At 43.9% G+C, this 21,950-nt stretch overlaps 1 long non-coding RNA gene across 1 annotated transcript in view; it reads right to left on the bottom strand.

Annotated features, from left to right (window-relative positions):
* LOC142290724 (uncharacterized) overlaps nucleotides 1–21,950 on the bottom strand; it is a 69,589-nt gene that overhangs the window by 9,160 nt on the left and 38,479 nt on the right. The window contains exon 2 of the long non-coding RNA XR_012750369.1: nucleotides 19,753–19,970. This is a non-coding gene — a long non-coding RNA (uncharacterized LOC142290724). The remainder of the gene's footprint in view (nucleotides 1–19,752; nucleotides 19,971–21,950) is intronic.

Here is a 21,950-nt window from a genome sequence, read left to right as displayed (position 1 = left end):
GACTTTGCCACAGGAGGAAAATTGATGACAAATTAAAGAGACAGATAATATGAATGGCAACAAAAGAGCCCAGAAAAACTTTTAAAGAGATTAAAGGTGAACTTCAATCTCATGGAACATCAGTGTCAGATTGCACCATCCGTCGTTGTTTGAGCCAGAATGGACTTCATGGAAGACGACCAAGGAGGACACCATTGTTGAAAAGAAATCATAAAAAAGCTAGACTGGAATTTGACAAACTACATGTTGACAAACCACAAAGCTTCTGGGAGAATTTCCTATGGACAGATGAGACAAAAAAATTGAACTTTTTGGCAAGGCACATCACCTGTATGTTCACAGACGGAAAAATGAAGCATATCAAGAAAAGAACACAGTCCATACTGTGAAACATGGAGGTGGCTCAATTATGTTCTGGGGCTGCTTTGCAGGGTACAATGAAATCTCAAGACTATTAAGGGATTCTAGAGATAAATGTGCTGCCCAGTATCAGGAAGCTTGAGCTCAGTTGCAGATCATGGATCTTGCAACAGGATAATGACCCAAAACACACAACTAAAAACACCCATGAATGGCTAAGAAGAAATCATTGGACTATTCTGAAGTGGCTTCTATGAGCCCTGACGTAAATTCTATTGAGCATCTTTGGAAAGAGCTGAAACATGCCGTCTGGAAAATGCAACCTTCAAACACCAGAAACCTGGAGCAGTTTGCTCTTGAGGAGTGGCCAAAATACCTGTGGAGAGGCGCAGAAGTCTCATTGACAGTTACAGGAATCATTTGATTGCATTGATTGCTTCAAAAGGTTGTGCAACAAAATATTAAGTTAAGGAGGTGGAACAGGAAGAGGAGGAGGAGGAAGAGGAAGAGGAGGAGAAAGAGGAGGAGGAGTAGGTGGAGAAGGAGGAGAAGGAGGAGAAAGAGGAGGAGCAGGAAGAAGAGGATGAGAAGCAGGTAGAGGAGGAGAGGAGGGAAGAAGGAGGAGGAGGAAGAGGAAGAGGAGGAGAAAGAGGAGGAGGAGTAGGTGGAGAAGGAGGAGGAGGAAGAGGAGGAGCAGGAAGAAGAGGATGAGGAGTAGGTGGAGGAGAAGGGGAGGGGAGCAGGAGAAGGAAGAGGAGGAGTAGGTGGAGGAGGAGTAGGTGGAGGATGAGGAGGAGGAAGAGGAGGAGGAGTAGGTGGAGGAGGAGGGGGAGAAGGAGAAGAAGGAGGTGGGCGCCATCATTTCTGTCCAGGCCAATTTCATGAGTTTTATTTATTTTTTTTAAATTCTATGGAAGCAGAAAAGCAGCAATGTCTGACTCTCATTTTTTCATTTTCATAGATGTTTTTATTTATTGTAACTTTTGTCAGATTCAAGCTATTTCTGTGACCATTGTGGGTTTTTCTTTCTTTAAATGAGGGACGAGGGGTACCAACAATTTTGACCACGTGTGTATGTACCAGAATAACTGACGTGTAAAGGAGGCCTAACCGGCAACTCTCAGCAGAATGCTAGGAGTTTAAGTAGGGTGTGGTACTGATCCATAGACCACAGAGAAGAGCTGATTACTACTAATGAGTCCCAGCAACACAAGTATTCCAAGCAATGCCACCTCCTCATCACCAGATTGAATATGGTGGAGCTGGCAACAAAGGAAGACACCACTTGTGCAGATCCGGCTAGAAATATTACACATAGGGCATAAAGAGCCTTAAGAATAACCTTATTAGATAAATAAGAGGCAGAATTCACTCTGTACTTCATATACAGCACTTTAATACACATAATAAGATTACTTGAAAAAGAAGCAACATCTCTAATGGAAGATTCCTACGGAAAGTTTACCGCCATTGTGCCAAGTTACGGCACTTTCATTTGTCTTATACAAGATGTAGTGAGCGTGTACAAAATTTCGTCAAGGGCTACGAGTTCTTGGAAACATTTAAAATCAATTTTTGCTTTTGTGACGCATCGGTGGAAACGTTTAATTAAATTACTTTTTTTTTTTCCAAAAATAAGTCTGATATGTCATTTCTCCAGTGGCTGGGCGTCTGCCAGGAAATCGAAATTAATCCTCCTTTGCCCGTCTTGTTCGTGGCAAAAGATAAATTAATAACATGGATGATAAGTATGAAAGGGACACCAGTGTCATTGGCAGCTTAAGTAAACTCCGCGCAGACATCACAATTGGTGGCCGAAACGTCCTTCACTGCAACGTTTGGGTCAATGATTTACGGGGTTGGACTTTTTTTATGCCAATTTTATAGTTTTAAAAAATAACAAAAGTGGAAATGTTATCAATAATTGCTTCAGTTTATGAGACACGTCCAAAATAGAATCTCAGAAATTATGGAAACGAGATAGTTACCCAAGTCCTTCACCTGTCCAAGTGCCGCAGCTCCCGGTCCGCTCCTCCACTGAATGCTTCCCCTCTCCGGCTCCAATCTTCTCTTCTGTCTTGAGTCTTTTTCGCAATTTGGTATTTGCATAAATTTGTTTTTCGGGTATTTTATTCACTGTGTTCACTTTATGGTAAAACTGATGAGTTGGTATTTTGCCTCCGGTCAGTACGAGTTCGTAGACACCAAACATTTTACGAGACCCGTAGCGTTCTCATTTTTTGGAATCTGGGGCTCAGTGACAGCTTATTTTTTGCGCTTTGAGGTGATATTTTAATTTATTCTATTTGTATGCGGATTCTACTTTTTGATCGCCTGTTATTGCATTTTACATTTTTTTTGCTGCAACCAAAAAATGTAATTTTGGTGCTTGGAATTTTCATCTCGTCACATCTTTTATATTTTTTATATTTTTATATATCAATAATTTTTGAATGTGATGATAAAATTTTTTTAAAAAATAAACATATTTTGTAACTGTTTTATTTTCAATGGGGTGAATGGGGGGTGATTTTATTTTTAAGGGTTTTTTTTTATTTTGTCATATTTTAAAACTTTTTTTTACATTTTTCATTTATTTTACTAGTCCCCCTAGGGGACTTGATCCACTGTCTGATTGTTTATGCATTTCTGTTGATCAGAGCTGCATAGCTCTGGTCAGCAAAAATGCATTGTTCCTTTAAGAGCTGCCACTCTGTAGAAATTTACAGAAACTACGTCGTGGACACGTTAGGGGTCATCACCATGACCACGATCGGCTCCCTGTGATCACGTCACGGGGCCTCCAATGGTGACGGGGAATGGCACATTCCTGCTACAGTCATTTAAATTGCGCTCATGTTGTCACATTTTGAAAGCGCATTCTAAGTAGCAAGCAGGCGTGGGTGGATCGCGTATCCAGCCTCACATGTCTGCTGTTCAAATCAACAGACGTGTGGGGATCACTGCCGGCTCACTGCAGCAGCTGGCAGTGATTAGCGCAACAAGACCGATGACATATTGGTGAAGGGTTTGAATGAAACCTGCCATGGGAAAAAAACATAATATCCTGCAGATATGGACTAATTTGTAGGTTAATATTTGCAGGTTAATAGCATTCTGAATCTACCCGGCGCCCAAACACAGAGCCCAGATGTAGATAGGAAATTAACTTTATTCCTTCTGGCAGCGTTCAGCTTCCAGTCATAGAGGTGGCACCAGTGCGAGTTTAGTATACAGTGAGTGCCGGCTGTAACTGTGTCCCCCAGAGTCGCCTCTGCCTTAGACCAGAGGACAAAGTGAAAGAAGAAACATGGAAGATTGCCTGGTTGGGAAGGAGTTACATCCAATCCGGCACATAATATCTCAGTTCTCTACCGTACAGTTACAGGCGTGTATGTATCTATTTTACATTGTCCCCTGATGAACTGTGACGGAGGAGAATGCGTTGGGTCAGTGCTGCTGTTTGTCCTACCGGTGATCGATGTATCCTTATGGTGCTAGCATTCTTTATACTTAATTATCAGCAAATTGATTGTTTTTATTGCTGCTGGCTCTTTATTGGCATCCAGTATTGCTTTTGCACATGACATTCATAAGGGTTCATAATTTTAGTGACTTGTTGTTCATTTGCATTTAAAGTAAAGTTGATTCATTGTTTTTACTTTTATTTTCCACATCTACTTGTGTTTGTCATTGTAGTTACCACTCTGCCTCTTTTTTTTTTTTAAACATGTTTTATTTGATGTCAGCAAGCACATATCATCAACAAGAGAACATGTTGTTACATTCCATAAAATGTCTCCGGATCGTACAATGCTTCTGTTACATCATTTTCCTTTTCATTGTCACAACAATTTCATCTCCATAGAATTATCTTAACAATAATTTACTCTTGTGGCGGGCGGAGGAGGGGACGCCGCGCTCTCCCTACTGCTCGGGTCCGGCTGCCGCGGCTGCTGCGGCCTGCCGCTGCTCGGTGGCTCGAGCAATGGGCCGGATCCCGGGGACTCGAGCGGCGCTCCTCGCCCGTGAGTGAAAAGGGGATTGGGTGTTTTGGGATAGTTTATTGTCCGTGACGCCACCCATGGTTGTGGTGATTTGTTAACACCACCGCTGCTCTGTATGGGGAGCCCGGGAGTGATGGTATGGAGCAGCCAGTTGTTGATGTGCCCCTCCGTGGGTAGGGGTTGTGGTGCTCCCGGGGCCCAGTGATGGGATTGGAATAGTGGACAGGCGGGTATGGGGCCTGTGGAGGTGCAGGGGCGCAGGGGCAGCGCTGTGCCGCACGGCACGGAGGTACTCACTCAGCCAGTAAACATGACACAGTTCTCGGTAAACAAACGGCTGGTTGGACAGGTCCCTCGGACGGTTCGCGGTGCTGATGTTCCCTGCAGTTAGCGGTGACGGTCTCTTCCCTGCACCTATGAAAGTCTCTTTGGTAGCGATGGATCCCCACCGGTTACCCACTCCTCGGCTTCAATCTGGGCCGAAGGAGCCCTACTTTGCCCGCAGGTGCTGGCCCTGGGAAACTGGTGCCCTGGCGGTGGCGGTGTCTCCCCTTCACGGTCGGACTGTTGCCTTCAATCGGGACTTGGTTGTTAGGAGACAGACGTCCCCTTCACTGACGGATTTGGCAAATTATGGCGACTCCTAGCCTTGCCGGGATCCGAAAGGCCCCTGCCCTGGTGCTGACTGTTCTTCGTATACTGCTCCGGTACCGCCGGGTCACCACCCATCCGCGGTCCTTCCAGCAACCTCCGAGCAGTCCCCCTGCAGACTATCACCGCCGTCTGCTGACCTTGCTGTCACAGTCCCGGGCACACACCCGGACCAACTTCAGGCTTTACAACTGTCACTTTCCACTGTCTCTACTCTCACGCTTTACTCCTTCTACTTCCTCCTCCTAAACTCATCTGCCTGGTTCTCCCGCCTCCAGGGCTGTGAACTCCTCGGTAGGTGGAGCCAACTGCCTGGCCCACCCCCTGGTGTGGACATCAGCCCCTGGAGGAAGGCAACAAGGATTTTGGGTTAGCTAGGTGTACCTGCAGGGAATGTGGGGTGCATGTGATGTTGTGACCTGTGACCCCTGGCTTGCCCAGGGCGTCACACTCTAACTTAACAACCTAACCTATTTGTTCCCTTCAGTTGGTCCTTTGGATGCTGCCCATCTTCAGTGTCCCTGCAGTGTCTTGAAAACAATACCAAGACGTGTGTTCAAATGCTTTAATTAACTGGGTGATTTCCGTCTGTGTGAAGCTTTGCTCAATAAATGTTCTCCACTTTTTGAAGAATCTTTTAGTGGACTTCTCCTTATGTTTCTCCGAATCCAGTTTGTCGTACATCATTATTGTTTTTAGGGTATCAACTATTTCTGTATTTCTCGGAGTCTGTCTTATCAGCCAATTTCTAAGTAGGCATTTCTTGACTACAAGCAATACTACGTGTATTACATCTGGAATGTGAGCACTTGCTCTGTCAGTTTCCGTAGGGGCTTCTATACAGTGAAACAAACAGGCCTGAGGGGTGACGGGTATAACTACTTTCCAAATCCTCAATATGTACGCCACCGCTTCCTCCCATACCCCCCTCACCTGTGGGCATTCCCATATGCAGTGAAACAGTTTTGCTTTATGGAGTCCACATTTAGGGCAATGGTCCAAGAAATGCACTGGTGCGCTGCTATGTGGTATATTAAAGGCTATGTGTCCACGGTAGAATGTACCTGCGGATTTTTCTGCATGAAAATCCGCGACTTTCGCAGCAAATCCGCACCTTATTTTTCCCGCGGATTTGCCGCGGATTTACCGCGGATTACCGCGAATTTGCCGCGGATTTTGATGCGGATTTTTTTTTTCCCCATTCTATACCCAAAATCCGCACCAAAATCCGCAACAATAATTGACATGCTGCAGATTTTTCCGGATCAAAATCCACGGCAAATCCGCCGCCGAAAAATCCGCAGCATGGACACAGCATTTCCAAAATGCCATTGAAATGGCTTGGAAGTGCCGCTGCTGCAGATTTTCGGAAAATCCGCGGTAAATCCGCGGCAAAATCCGCGGTAAATCCGCAGCGTGGGCACATAGCCATAGGCGTATGTTGCGTTGTGTACTAGCTTAAATTGCATCTCCCTCCATTGTTCATTTATCATCACTTTCTTAACAGATTCCAACCCCCTTAGAATTTTATCATAGATGTCCGGATCGCCCAGAGCAGTCTCCCAGGTTTTAAATATTTGCTCTTTCCAGGGGCCCTGTACTTGATCTCTCAATCGTTGGTATATGATCGAAAGGGATTCATGTCCCGCTCCCTGACCAATCAATACATCAAAACTCCCCTTCTTCTCAGCCTTCCCGACCTCTTTTACCACTGATGTGTAATGTGTTGTTATTTGTAAATATTGTAGGTAATGGTGATTTTCCATGTTAAATTTTTCCGATACCTCCGCCCAGCTCAGAACTCTCCCCTCCTCTGTTTTCAGTAAATCACCCAACCTCCGTATCCCCCTCTGCTTCCATCCTTGAAATAATTTGTTTTGAGACCCTTGAGTAAAATTTGGATCCTCCCACAACGGGGTAAATTTTGAAAGACTAAGGGAGTCTATACAGTTTTCTCAGTGCTCTTTTTAGGGGTGGATTGCTTTGATTGCATATTATTATTGGATAGCAGACTGTATACGGGTTATGGCCAGTCCCGTGAGGCACTCATTGGTTCCTAGGGGCAATTGTCACGGTTCTGTCTTTCCTCTGGCAGTTGTAGGGTTAATGGCAGTATTCTTTGACATCAAGCACTCCAATTACCATCCCAAGGGTTTCTGGTTTGGGACCACTCCCAGTCCTGTTATATACTCTCTGATACCAGCAGACGGTGCCGGTTAGTCTTGGATTCTGGTCTTGGAGGTGGAATGAGCTGGTGGAACCCTCTTTTCAAGTTGATGGTGTGGCTGCAGTCATAGTTCTGACTGGTGCAGTCGGTTGTTGTGTTCCCCCATTTGTCTTCCTTTCCTGGTGTATCGTTTTAGTGCAGCGGTAGGGCTAGCGTCCTTCACCTGCCCACTCATTAGCCAGGGACTATTGTAGGGTCGTCTCAGGGTTTCAGGTTCCTGATCAGCAACAGGTGTGGAACCCGTATAGGGACTGGCTAGGAGTGCAGGGTACAGTGGCAGGTAAGTGAGGTGGTGGCCATCTTCCCTCTCATTAATGCTTGGGCCCACTGTTGTTAAAGTGTTCCCAATGTATCCCTTGTTTTGTCATGGTGTTTTCCCCGTTTAAGTTGTGTGTTTGGCCTCACGCCAGACTCTCCCCTAGTCCGTGTGTGACAGCAATACCTACTATTTAGATTTAGTATCATGGTGGCTCAGTGGTTAGCACTGTTGCCCTTCAGCCCTGGGATCCTGGGTTCAAATCCCACCAAGGACAACATCTGCAAGGAGTTTGTATGTTCTGCCTGTGTATGCGTGGGTTTCCACCAGGGTCTCCGGTTTCCTCCCACACTCCAAAGACTGATAAGGAATATAGATTGTGAGACCCGATGGGGGCAGTGTTGGTGATGTATGTAAAAAGTGCTATGGAATTAATAGCACTATATATTAATACATAATATTATTATTATTATTATTAATCATAATATACTACATAATTATTAATAATTCAATGAATTATTATATATTGTTAAATAATAATAATAATAATAATAATAATAATTATTATTATTATTATTATTATTATTATTATTATTATTATTATTATTAACAAATGGATTATTAAATTATTAATTATGATTATATACTATTACTTTTAGTATTATTAGTATTTATTATTATTATTATTATTATTATTATTATTATTATTATTATTATTATATAATCTTTAACATTTTGTTGCCACATTTCTGTTCCTGGATATTTTTCAGTAATACTTTTTTAAAAAAGTAAGCCTAATTCACACAATTGTAATAAGTTTGTATCTCCAAAATTCACGGTATATTTTTTCATACGTCAGCAGGTGTAAAAGATCATCATTTTCATATGTTGGTTGAAGCACGGTCATTAACTGAAACAAAAACAGCTGTATATGAGGCTTAAAACTGGGTGAGGAATAGACAAACTCTGCTACGTAGGTGAGGTTCTGGAAAAAAGTTTCATGTCACAAGTTATACAAGATGTCAGACTGAGCACAGCACGTACACACAAGGTAGTTATACCACATCAGCAAGGTCTTTCCCAAGCAAAAAAAAATCAAAGCAGGGGTTTCAATATGTGCTGTTCAAACTCTTTTGAAGAAACACCAAGAAAAAGGCAATTTTGAGAACCACAGAGGCAGTGGCTAGCCCAAAAAAATGCGGTGCAGCGGAGGAGGGGCACATCATTCCTATTTCATTCTCGGAAGATGTCCAGCAGTGCCATCAGCTCAAAATTGGTTACAAGGAATGGGATCCAACTACATCAGTTTATAGTTTAGAAAAAGTTTGTCGAGAAGCGTTCTTCATTCCTTGTGGTTATTGATTAGCTGTATTCATTATTTCCCTTAGGGGGCTTGAACTTGAGATTATTTGATACTTTATAGTGAATACTGCAATTCCAAAGTATTGCTGTCACGCTGTACAAAGGTCTAGTACAGACCTGGGCAAGGGACGGCCCGCGGGCCACATCCGGCCCGCCTGCTCTCTGTGACCGGCCCGCCCGTCTTCAGCCGATGCAGTGGAGCCGGGCTACAGCGTGCCGAGCAGGGAGAGATCCTGTGCAGGTCCGCACAGTCAGTGCAGGAGAAGAAGCAGCACAGCAGAGCAGACGGAATTATTCATCTTGCAGGACCTGCGATGATGTCACGCCCATGTGACTGTGTGGGAGGAGACACAGGATGCCGGGCAGAAAGCAAGACATGCTGAATCCTGAAGGAGATATGGACACATGATGACTGGTAATAAGAAAAGAGGGGACATGAGGGTGAGGGGGGCTGCAGGGTGAGGGGCATATGAGGGAAGATGGAGCTGCAGGGTGAGTGGCATATGAGGGAAGATGGAGCTGCAGGGTGAGTGCATATGAGGGCTGCAGACTGACAGAAGGATGTGAAGGGGTGCAGAGTGTTTGAGAGGGGTAAGTTGGGGTACAGGCAGGGTGAGATATGTGGGCAGGGTGTGTGACATATGGGGGTGTAGTGTGTGTGATATGGGGGTGCAGGCTGTATGGGGTGTAGTGTGTGTGATATGGGGGTGCAGGTGTAGTATATTACAGGTGTGCTATATGGAGGTGTATATAGTGGTGTAGTATATGGGGGTATAGTGATGTAGTATATTACAGGTGTGCTATATGGAGGTGTAGTATATTACAGGTGTGCTATATGGAGGTGTAGTATATTACAGGTGTGCTATATGGAGGTGTAGTATATTACAGGTGTGCTATATGGAGGTGTAGTATATTACAGGTGTAGTAAATGGGGTGTAGTGATGTAGTATATTACAGGTGTGCTATATGGAGGTGTATATTACAGGTGTGCTCTATGGAGGTGTAGTATATTACAGGTGTGCTATATGGAGGTGTAGTATATTACAGGTGTGCTATATGGAGGTGTAGTATATTACAGGTGTGCTATATGGAGGTGTAGTATATTACAGGTGTAGTAAATGGGGTGTAGTGATGTAGTATATTACAGGTGTGCTATATGGAGGTGTATATTACAGGTGTGCTCTATGGAGGTGTAGTATATTACAGGTGTGCTATATGGAGGTGTAGTATATTACAGATGTGCTATATGGAGGTGTAGTATATTACAGGTGTAGTATATGGGGTGTAGTGATGTAGTATATTACAGGTGTGCTATATGGAGTTGTAGTATATTACATGTGTGCTATATGGGATGTAGTGATGTAGTATATTACAGGTGTGCTATATGGAGGTGTAGTATATTACAGGTGTGCTATATGGAGGTGTAGTATATTACAGGTGTAGTATATGGGGTGTAGTGATGTAGTATATTACAGGTGTAGTATATGGGGTGTAGTGATGTAGTATATTACAGGTGTAGTATATGGGGTGTAGTGATGTAGTATATCGGAGGTGTATTATATAGTGGTGTAGTATAATACAGGTGTATATGGGAGTGTAGTATATTACAGGTATATGGAGGGGGTGTAGTATATTACAGGTGTGCTATATGGAGGTGTAGTATATTACAGGTGTAGTATATGGGGTGTAGTGATGTAGTATATTACAGGTGTAGTATATGGGGTGTAGTGATGTAGTATATTACAGGTGTAGTATATGGGGTGTAATGATGTAGTATATAGGAGGTGTATTATATAGTGGTGTAGTATAATACAGGTGTATATGGGGGTGTAGTATATTACAGGTATATGGAGGGGGTGTAGTATAATACAGGTGTATATGGGGGGTGTAGTGGTGTAGTATATTACAGGTGTAGTATATGGAGGGGGGTGTAGTGATGTAGTATATTGGGTAGAACTGAGGTAATTATATTAGTCCGGCCCTCTAAACCAATCCCAATTTCTCATGCGGCCCCAAGGGAAAATTAATTGCCCACCCCTGGTCTAGTACGATGTAGTACAGCGTATTCCCCACTAGGTGGCAGCAGAGTAGTGAAGGAGAGTCAAAATAACACTGTAATAGAAAGGCAGCTGAAGTACAGCAGAGTAACTCTAGCAGGCAGTTAACAGGTGAACCACCAGGGGGCAATAGAGTAGTTAAACAGTCAGGGTCTTACCAGGAAATTCAAGTCCCAGCAAAGGGAGGATCAAAATCAAACCAGAAAACAGAACCGAGGCCGGAGTTGGGAGATCAAGAATGCAAAGGGAAACACAAACAACAGACAGGAGCACATAGTCAGGGACAGGGATAGACGAACGAACAGGGGAGGGTACAGGTCAGGGCACGGTAACAAGGCGTCAGATCAAACAAGAAATCACACCAGAGCCAGTCACAGGCTGCAGAGCAAAACTATAACCAGCACTGGAATGCCAGTGCTGAGACCAGATATAGCATCTCCTGAAACCAGAATGAGGCTGATGGGAGTTAACCCCTAACATGACCAGGCCGAGTCTGTGAAACTCTGGAGCAGAGAATACTGGTCCTGGACCATGACAATTGCACTATATAGTGTAAATGATGGTCTCCAATGAAGCTCGACCACCACCAAAATGAGAACTATGGGAGTCTTAAGTAAGCCCCCAACTGCCACAGAAATACATCAGCTCCCTGTGAGCGTGTTGTGGAGGTCTAATAGGAACTGCACACCGGTGATCGCACCATTTAAATGCCATTGTGAGTGACTGATAGCAGTATTTAAATGGATAAAAAGCCGGCACCAGAGTTCGCTCCAGGCCGGTGTTACAGGCACATGCCAGCTGTGTAATACAGCCTGCATCTATATGAACTGGATTTTGATAAATCTGCCCTGAATATACTTAATTATGTTTTAAGGTCCCTTCAGACCCCAAAGCAAAATAAATGGATGTTTTGGAAGGGGTTTAAATAAAAAAAGATTATTGTCCCCTACAAGGCAACTCACCTCTCCACCTGGTCATCCTCTTCATGTCAGTCTTCAGATTAGGCTCTGATCCTGATCTTTTGGTGTTAAGGCCCCTTCACAAGCAGCGATATTGCTAGCGATGTCGCTGGTGAAAGCACCCGCCCCCGTCGTTTGTGCGTCACGGGCAAATCGCTGCCCGTGGCGCACAATATCGTTAGGAGCCGTCACCCGGACTTACCTGCCTAGCGACGTCGCTGTGGCCGACTAACCGCCTCCTTTCTAAGGAGGCGGTTTGTGCGGCGTCACAGCGGCGTCACTAAGCGGCCACCCAATAGAAGTGGAGGGGCGGAGATGAGCGGCCGTAACATCCCGCCCACCTCGTTTCTTCCTCATTGCTGGCGGCCGCAGGTAAGCTGCAGTTCGTCGTTCCCGAGGTGTCACACACAGCGATGTGTGCTGTCTCGGGAACGACAAACAATCTGCGTCCTCAACAATCAACGATTTTTTTTAAAATGAATGATGTGTCAACGATGGACGATTTGGTGAGTATTTTCCATCGTTAATAGTCGCTCATTGGTGTCACACGCAATGACGTCGCTAACGATGCCGGATGTGCGTCACGGAATCCGTGATCCCGACGACATCGTTAGCGATGTCGCTGCTTGTAAAGCGGCTTTTAGAGCTGTGATGCACAAATTTGACGTCAACGACATGCTTCATGTAGCATGTAAGAATGTAAAAGCTTGAGGACCATTTTGAAGACCAAAGGCAAGTAAAGGAAGAGTTTTTCTTTTTTAAATCATTTTAAATCATTCCTTGCCCTCAAAAGAAATGGCAGCCAACTGGCCACAATTCTATTTCATTTGTGTGAAACGATTCAGAATTTTTTTAATAACTAATAGGATTCTTGGCAAATCAATTTACTTATCTTAATGCAAAAGTAAAAAAAAAATGAGTACATATTTTGATAATAATTGTCTATAAAAAGAATGGCTAATTTATCAAAAATATACCAAAATTAGAGATGAGCGAACCTGAACTGCAAACACGGACTTTTCAAAAACTAAGTGTCCAAGTTTGGAGTTCGTGTGATTGTACGTATGCTAACCACTCGGTGTGCTCGGGTACGCTCGGGCTCGGGGCAGTGTGAGCCATTTGCAGTCTCTGAATGGCTCTAACTGGGCGTAAAATCAATATTTTTGGATGTTGTGTCTGAGTCCGGGACCGCACGGGGATCTACTGCGATCCTCACATGACACTCGGCTCACGCTAGCAGCACAGCAGGAGCCGAGTGTCATACGAGTGTCCCTGCGACTGAGGTCCAATCATGCAATCAAACCTCAGCTGCGGGGGGTGGGCCAGATCTGAGGAGCGGCGGGCCGGCACTGCGGAGGGGAGGGAGGGAATTTATCTCCCTCTCTCCTAATGGAGGCTGGCTATTGCCATTCTCGCCCTGCACTCGCGGTACACCGGTGTACCGCGAGTGCAGTGCGATTTTTCTCTCACCCCATAGACTTGAATGGGTGCGAGAGAAACAAGACTCGCATTACAGTTGCAGTATGCTGCGATTGTTTTCTCGGTCTGATTAGGGCTGAGAAAATAATCGCTCATGTGCGCTGGGACATAGGGTAGTATTGGTCCGAGTGGAATGCGATAAAACATCTCATTCCACTAGCTCCGATTTTCATGCCATGTGGCTTGGGCCTAATAAAAATAAAAAAAATAACCTCACCCTCCCTGGAAAGGCTTTGTTTATGTCATACATGGACTAGGGTAGGTTCGGTGTGAGGCCAAATAAACAACAAAACAGGGGTAACACCACGACAAACAAGGGGTACACTGGGGACACATTAGCAATGGTGGGCCCTAGGACTAGTGAGAGGGAAGATGGACACCTCCTCTACTTACCTGCCTCTGTACCCTGCACTCCTAGCCAGTCCCTATAGAGGTTCCTCATCCGAGTCCCAAACTGAACTTAATCTAAAGTCCAGTTGATCCTGCCGAACCCAAACTTCTATGGGTCTTCTCATCAATGACCAAGATCCCCACAAACTATGAAAATATGCGTTCCTCTTCATCCATATACTAGGAATGGGTCAGTCCGAGCCGTCTAGCTGAGATATTTCACTTTTCTCTCGTTCAATGACTTCAACTCTCTGTGATTGAGTCAGAACATAACATTTTCCAAAGAAACAAAGCGGCGTAAAGAAGAAAGCCGAAGAGCAGAACAATTACTCCTTTAAGCTCATACAAAGTAGAGCGTCCTGCATTTCCGAGATAGAATTCTCCAGATTCATATTATGAAGTCGTGAGAGCGTCTTCCATGATGGAATTGTTTGTGTCGTTCCTCTGTTGTGCCGCGTTCTTTCTAAGCTTCTCTTTTAATTCAACTGTTCGTTGTGAATAACATAAACACTTTACAAAGAAATGCGTTAATCTACTACACCTAATTAAGCATTATATATTCAAGCTCTGCTTCACTGGCTGGAATTATTTCAATGGACGGTTTCATTTATTGACTCTGACAGTCCAAGTTCCTAATCACAATGATAAATGACTTCCCTCGAACATAATGATGCTTCATCTTGCCGATGTTTTCTTCTCTTGGTAAATGGATTCATAAATAAACATCGTAAGTGAGAACTCGTTACATTTACCTGGTCTGGGCCATAGGGTGTTGATTTACCAGGGTGTTCAAAAGACATCGGTGGTTACAGAACACGTGCAAGACCCTATAAAGACAGTATGTCATGGCAAGGGTGTTTTTGCCACACAATCTAATATATAAAGCTAAGTGTATGTGTGTGTGTGTGTGTGTGTGTATGTATGTGTGTGTATGTATGTGTATGTGTGTGTATGTGTGTATGTGTATGTGTGTGTGTGTGTGTATGTGTGTGTGTGTGTGTGTGTATGTATGTGTGTGTGTATGTATGTGTGTGTATGTATGTGTATGTGTGTGTATGTGTGTGTGTGTGTGTGTGTGTGTGTGTATGTATGTGTGTGTATGTATGTGTATGTGTGTGTGTGTATGTGTGTGTAAATGTATGCGTGTATGTGTGTGTGTATGTGTGTATGTGTATGTATGTGTATGCGTGTGTATGTGTATGCGTGTGTATGTGTGTGTGTATGTGTGTATGTATGTCCACTAAAGGAATCCACACCATCGCATTTACAAACATGAAATTGTGCACAGACACCCCATGTGACCCAGGGAACATCGTAGACTATGTTTTGAGGTGAAATTTTAACCCCGCGCTTTACAATTATTCACCAAAAAAACCCGCTTACTTACTGTTTGGATGTGTGAGGTAATATATTGGCTGTTTTGACATTTAGCCTGAATGTTTGTCAGGTGGCTTATAGCAACCAATCACAGCTCTGCATCTATTTTACTACAGGTCATTAATAGGAGCTGTGATTGGTTGCTATAGGCAACGAAGGACATTCTTAGTAGAAGAAGCTTATGTGTGAGGTAATATGATTTCAGTGGGAGAGAGAGAGAGAGGAAGAGGGGGAGAAATGGGGAGGGTGGGAGGGAGGGACAGTGGGAGAGAGGGAGAGATGGACCAAGGCAGAGAGGGAGAGTGACAGAGTGGGAGAGAGACAGAGAGAGAGAGGAAAAATGGGGGAGAGGGAGGGAATGAGAGTGGGAGAGAGGTAGGGAGGGGGAAAGGGAGAGTGGGAGAGAGAGTGGGGGAGAGGGAGGGAGAGAAGGAGAGTGGCAGAGAGGGAGAGAGAAAGGGAGAATGGGAGAGAGTGAGCGTGGGAAAGAAAAAGAGGGAGGATGAGTGGTAGAAAGGGTGAGTGGAAGAGAGAGAGAAGGGGAGAGTGGCAGAGTGGGAGAATGACAGAGAAAGAGAGAGGAAGAATGTGAGAGAGTGAGAGTGGGAAAGAGGGAGAGAGGGAGGGAGAGTGAGAGAAAGGGCGAGTGGAAGAGAGAGTGGAAGAGAGAGAGAGAGAGACAGTGGCAGAGTGGGAGGGAGACAGAGAAAGAAAGAGAAAAGGGGAGAGAGGGAGACAGTAAGGGGGGGTTGGAGAGAGAGAGTGGAAGAGAGGGAGGGAGAGAGAGAGAGGGAGAGTGGCACAGTAGGAGAGAGACAAAGAGAGAGAGAGAGGGAGAATGGGAGAGTGGGAAAGACAGAGAGGGAGTAAGGGTGAGTGGGAGAAAGGGCAAGTGGAAGAGAGAGAGTGGGAGCGAGAGAGAGAAAGAGAGGGAGAATGGGAGAGAGAGTGGGACAGAGGAAGAGTGGATTAGTTTAAGATTGTGAGAGAGGGAGAGGGATAGGGAGAGATTTAGTTATTATCCCAGGCAATACCGGGTACTACAGCTAGTGATATAATAAAATTACATTTTTCTGAAAAGATGTTTCACCATAAAAGACCTATACATCTATAAAATATAAAGGGGTCCAAATTTTAAGAACTTGAAATAATGGAAAAACTTTAAAAAAGTAATACTAATCTTGCCATTTTTACAGTGGCCAGTGGAGCCATGTTAGGCTTATACTTTCTTTGTTTACAGAAGCTTCCTTATCCTCAGAGGCAGGATTACAGTGACTGGTAACTCCTTTTTCCCGGGTGATCCAATCACAATAGGGGATGTCACCAATCTCCCTCCCTCCACAATGATATGCACATGCTCATTAGATACTTCAATTGTTTCAATACAAAGATAAAGTCAGACTCATTGCTAATAGTCTAAAATAACCCCAGTGGTCAGTGTGAAAATTGGAAGATGTGTCTTTTTAATTTATAATACAGATTGTGATTTAGAAAAAATAAAATGGGGAAAAAATGTATAAAAAAATAAGTTTGAATCACCCCTTCTTTAAAAAATACATTAAAACTACAAAAATAAAGATTTTCAGCAATATTGAGTTGACAAATATAAAATTATATATCTTGTACGTTGAAAACAGCAAATAACATTTCCGTTATTCCTGCTCTCCTGAATTGAAAGTGATCAAAACATTTGGAACCAGAAAAATAAAAAAAAATTAAAAAAAAAAAAAAAAAAGTTATAGGAATAAAAAAATGATGGCACCAATTTAATTTTTAGATTTTACAATTTTCTGAAATTTATCATCACTGAAGTAAAAGAAACCAAACAAATCTACTCTTACTGTAATTATACTGACCTGAAGAATCATGTGGACAAGTCACTTTTATCATATAGTGCACACGGTACAAACAAAACTCAACAGTGGTGCAAATACTTTTTTTTTTCACCATTCCCCTGCAATTGGATTTTTTGTTTTCAATTTCGAATATGGAATAATGAGTGATGTCATTGTGTTGACTGCATTAATGAAAAAATAAAAATGTTATGACTCTTGGAAAAAATTAGATAGAGTGGAAAGGCGTTAAGGCTTAGGCTACTTTCACACATCCGGTTTGAGCAGTGCGGCTCAAATCGGCTGTAAAACCTATGCAACGGATGCGGCGAAAACACCGCATCCTTTGCATAAGTTTTTACATGCGGCCCGTCCGTTTTTTTCCAGTTGCGGCACCCTACTGAGTATGCGTAGTGGAAGAAACTGCATGCGGCGGCCGGATGCGGTTTTTGCCGCATCCAGCGTCCATAGGCATGCATTGAAAAATGCGCCGCAGCGCCCTGATGCGGCGCGATGCGTTATTTTTTGCCGGAGCAAAAAACATGCCAGGGAACGTTCCATCCGGCCACCGCATCGGCTAAATCTGCTGCATGCGGCAAAAACCGGACGGAACACAAGCCCATGCGGCACAATGCGGCGCCAATACAAGTCAATGCTGGAAAAAATTAACTGGCGGCAAAAAAAAACGGTTTAGTTTTTTCAGCAGAGCGCCGGATTGTGCCGCACTGCTACAGCCGGATGTGTGAAAGTAGCCTTACCTGCCAGGTGACCACTCAGATCATTTTGTTTGAGTGTGTACACAAGGAATAACTCTATTTCATTTCATGTATTGGGTCCTGTAACTCTCTAGTGGTTGGAGACTCTCTACTGAGTTAGAGACTAGCTAATTATTATTATTATTATTTATTATTATAGCGCCATTTATTCCATGGCGCTTTACAAGTGAAAGAGGGTATACGTACAACAATCATTAACAGTACAAGACAGACTAGTATAGGAGGAGAGAGGACCCTGCCCGCGAGGGCTCACAGTCTACAGGAGGAGAGAGGACCCTGCCCGCGAGGGCTCACAGTCTACAGGGAATGGGTGATGGTACAATAGGTGAGGACAGAGCTGGTTGCGCAGCTAATATGATATTTCTTGTAAAAAGCACAGTAAGAACAGAGATTACTCCTCTCCTAATTCTATCTAGCACATGTTAACAAACAGCATCAGCAGAATGGAGGACATTACACAGTACTGAGCAGTATAAATGTGAATTCAGCACTGGAGTGAAATTAAATTAACTATATAGCAGCATGGAAGACATTATAGAACAGTACTGACCAGTGTAACTGTGAATCCAACACTGGAGTGAGATAAACACTAACTACACAGCAGCATGGAGGACATTATAAAACAGTACTGATCAGTGTAACTGTGAATCCAACACTGGAGTGAGATAAACACTAACTACACAGCAGCATGGAGGACATTATAGAACAGTACTGACCAGTGTAACTGTGAATCCAACACTGGATTGAGATAAACACTTACTACACAGCAGCATGGAGGACATTATAGAACAGTACTGACCAGTGTAACTGTGAATCCAACACTGGAGTGAGATAAACACTAACTACACAGCAGCATGGAGGACATTATAGAACAGTACTGACCAGTGTAACTGTGAATCCAACACTGGATTGAGATAAACACTTACTACACAGCAGCATGGAGGACATTATAGAACAGTACTGACCAGTGTAACTGTGAATCCAACACTGGAGTGAGATAAACACTAACTACACAGCAGCATGGAGGACATTATAGAACAGTACTGACCAGTGTAACTGTGAATCCAACACTGGAGTGAGATAAACACTAACTATACAGCAGCATGGAGGACATTATAGAACAGTACTGACCAGTGTAACTGTGAATCCAACACTGGAGTGAGATAAACCCTAACTACACAGCAGCATGGAGGACATCATAGAACAGTACTGACCAGTGTAACTGTGAATCTGACACTGGAGTGAGATAAACACTAACTACACAGCAGCATAGAGGACATTATACAGCAGTACTGAGCAGTGTAACTGTGGCTACAGCACTGGGGTGAGAAAGAACTAACTACAAAGCAGCATGGAGGACATTATATACCGGTATCAGTACTGACTAGTGTAACTGTGAATCCAGCACTGGAGTGAGATAAACACTAACTACACAGCAGCAGCATGGGAGACATTACACAGCAGTAGTGAGCAGTGTATATGTGAATCCAGCACTGTAGTGAAATAAAACTAACTACATAGCAAGGAGGACATTATACATACATACTGAGCAGTATACCTGTGACTCTAACACTGGAGTGAGATCAAAATAAATACACCACAGCATAGAAGACATTATACAGCAGTACTGAGCAGTGTAACTGTGAATCCAGCACTGGAGCGAGATAAAACTAACTCCTACACAGCTGCAAGGAGGACATTATACAGCAGTACTGAGCAGTGTAACTGTGAATCCAGCTCTGGGGTGAGATAAACACTTACTTGAAAGTAGCAGCACAGAAACATATCTTAGCGATGTTAAAGTAAATTTAATTTGGAAAAAGGATCAGGATTATTATTTGTTTAAAAACTTTTGAAGCTTTATAGTTATTTATTTTCTGGACTAAAGAAAAAAATGTGGTATAAATACTTTGGGAAATTGGTATTTTACTTTATATACTAAGAGATCTGACAACACAACAACACATCTTTTTTGTCAACTAGTTAGAATATCAGAAAAAAGGTGTTTTAAATGCTCACCTGCAATCTCCGAGAAAGCCTCAAATTGACAAACTCTTCTCCATGGATTGAAAAGGCCACCTCAGTTATATATGTATCAGCAGCTCTTTGCCTAATTGAGAAATATCTTTCCATAGTCTGCATGTGAGCGAAAAATCCATTAGTTGCCCTCCGAGAAGCTTGTTTGTGCTCCAATAATGCTGTTTTTCATTAGACAGCTCCTCTGTCACAAGAACAAGCTGCCAAAAAAATGTGAAAAAAATTGGCATTTATTAAAATTAAGCAAGCCCAATGGAAAGGAGTTAGAGGGTTTGCAAACTACTCACTTATATTCAAGCTTCCTAGTCTAGTGAAAGACGAATGGCAAACTCATCTAGTTACTTATAAACTCCCCAAGCATTGAAATTGTGACAGCAAGAAGGAAAAGTCACTATTCGGAACTATTCGAGCTTCCCATAGACTTACATTGCGCATCGAATATTCGCATAGTGGTGACCTGTTCGGAAAATATTCGCAAAGCTGAATATTTGAGGTATTCGGTCATCCCTAATGATAATGATCTCCAAATGCTAAAAAAAAATGGAAAAAACCCCTCAAAAATTATCTCAATTTATTAAATCTCAAGAATACACAGTAATTGTTGACTTACCCACCGCCCCGGCCATGTCGCGATATCCCCCAGCCATCTATGTGTGCTGCTGCCTCTTTCCCTTCTTGGGACCTCTGCACAAGGCCGAGTTTCCCCGGGAGTGTGCTTTGGGCATGCGCACACACACCGGCCCTCCTCTTAAAAGGCCGGCACTCCATCTCCAGGAAATGCTTCTGAGCCTGAGAAGCACTGTTTATTTAAGGCACCCTCCCATTAGGGGAGGTGCCTGTGCAATGCCACTAGTTGGTCAGTCAGTCTCCAGTCTGCTATCTAGCTAGTGGTCAGGTCCTGAGCTCTTGTCATGTTATCCCTGTTTCCATCTCCAGTACCTGTCTTCCCATACCTGTCTCTCCCTGATGCACCCAGCATTCCTGTCTGTACCTGCCAGTCTAGCATATCTCAGTAACCCCACCTTTACCCATCTAATCCTGAGTCCTGGGGGTCAGATGTTACAGTCCCGGTCACTGCCCTGGAAGTGGCATCTGGTGTCCACCTCACAGTGGGCACTTAGTTAAGCCCCTCCTACTAAAGGGTAAGCTCGGGTCCCTATTATTGTCCAGTGGGTGCACTAATCCCGCTCACTGTCTATACACCGGCCGCGAGTGTTAAAGTATTACACAATACTGGATATCAGGGAAGCTATTAATGGTTGTCTGAGAAATGTGAATACTTTTCTGCATGCAAATAATCAAGATCTGCTGCTGGCAGCTTCTTTTGCAAACCCTGAGCAATGACATCCCTTGGGAGACAAGTCAGGAGACGCTGCTGGCCATGGTGCCATGTTTAGGCTGCTCACAGTAAAATCAGCAACATGCAACTTGTGCCGTTAAAAATGGCTCCACTGACACTTCAGAGAAATGGCCATACCACTGGTTTTATGACACAAGCTGATAATTTACCTGGAATGAAGACTTGAGAGGTCTAGCAACCATACATGATAGCAGCAGAACGTCTTTCGAGACACAAAAGATCTTGGCAGTTTATAGCCAAGAATTTTCGATCCTTATTGAGGATAGTCTGGAGCATCTCTTGTCCTTTAGACGATTGGGTAGTATTAATATTGGTGGGTTTGGCAAATGTATATCTAATGTGTGTGGTCAGTTTACATTGAACTGACCACACTGAATTGTGTTATCATTGAGCTTCCACGAAGGTCGGCATGGGGTGCAAGTTTGGTGTCACCAAGTCCTTTCCAAATTATCACACCTTTTACTTTATCACTGGGGTAAAATTCATCTATCTTTGATTTAGCTTTCGATAGACTTAAGCGGGCTTTACACACTGCGATATCGGTCCCGATATCGCTAGCGTGGGTACCCGCCCCCATCTGTTGCGCGACACGGGCAAATCGCTGCCCGTGCCGCACAACATTGCCCAGACCCATCACACATACTTACCTGTCCGGCGACGTCGCTGTGACCGGCGAACCGCCTCCTTTCTAAGGGGGCGGTCCGTGCGGCGTCACAGTGACATCACTGAGCGGCTGCCCAATAGCAGCGGAGGGGCGGAGCTGAGCGGGACGTAACATCCCGCCCACCTCCTTCCTTCCGCATAGCGGCCGGGAGGCAAG

Source organism: Anomaloglossus baeobatrachus, chromosome 2 (genome assembly GCF_048569485.1).
Source record: "Anomaloglossus baeobatrachus isolate aAnoBae1 chromosome 2, aAnoBae1.hap1, whole genome shotgun sequence".
Lineage (NCBI taxonomy): Eukaryota > Metazoa > Chordata > Amphibia > Anura > Aromobatidae > Anomaloglossus > Anomaloglossus baeobatrachus.
Note: the sequence above shows the minus strand (reverse complement) of the source record. Positions and strands in the feature narration are given on the sequence as shown.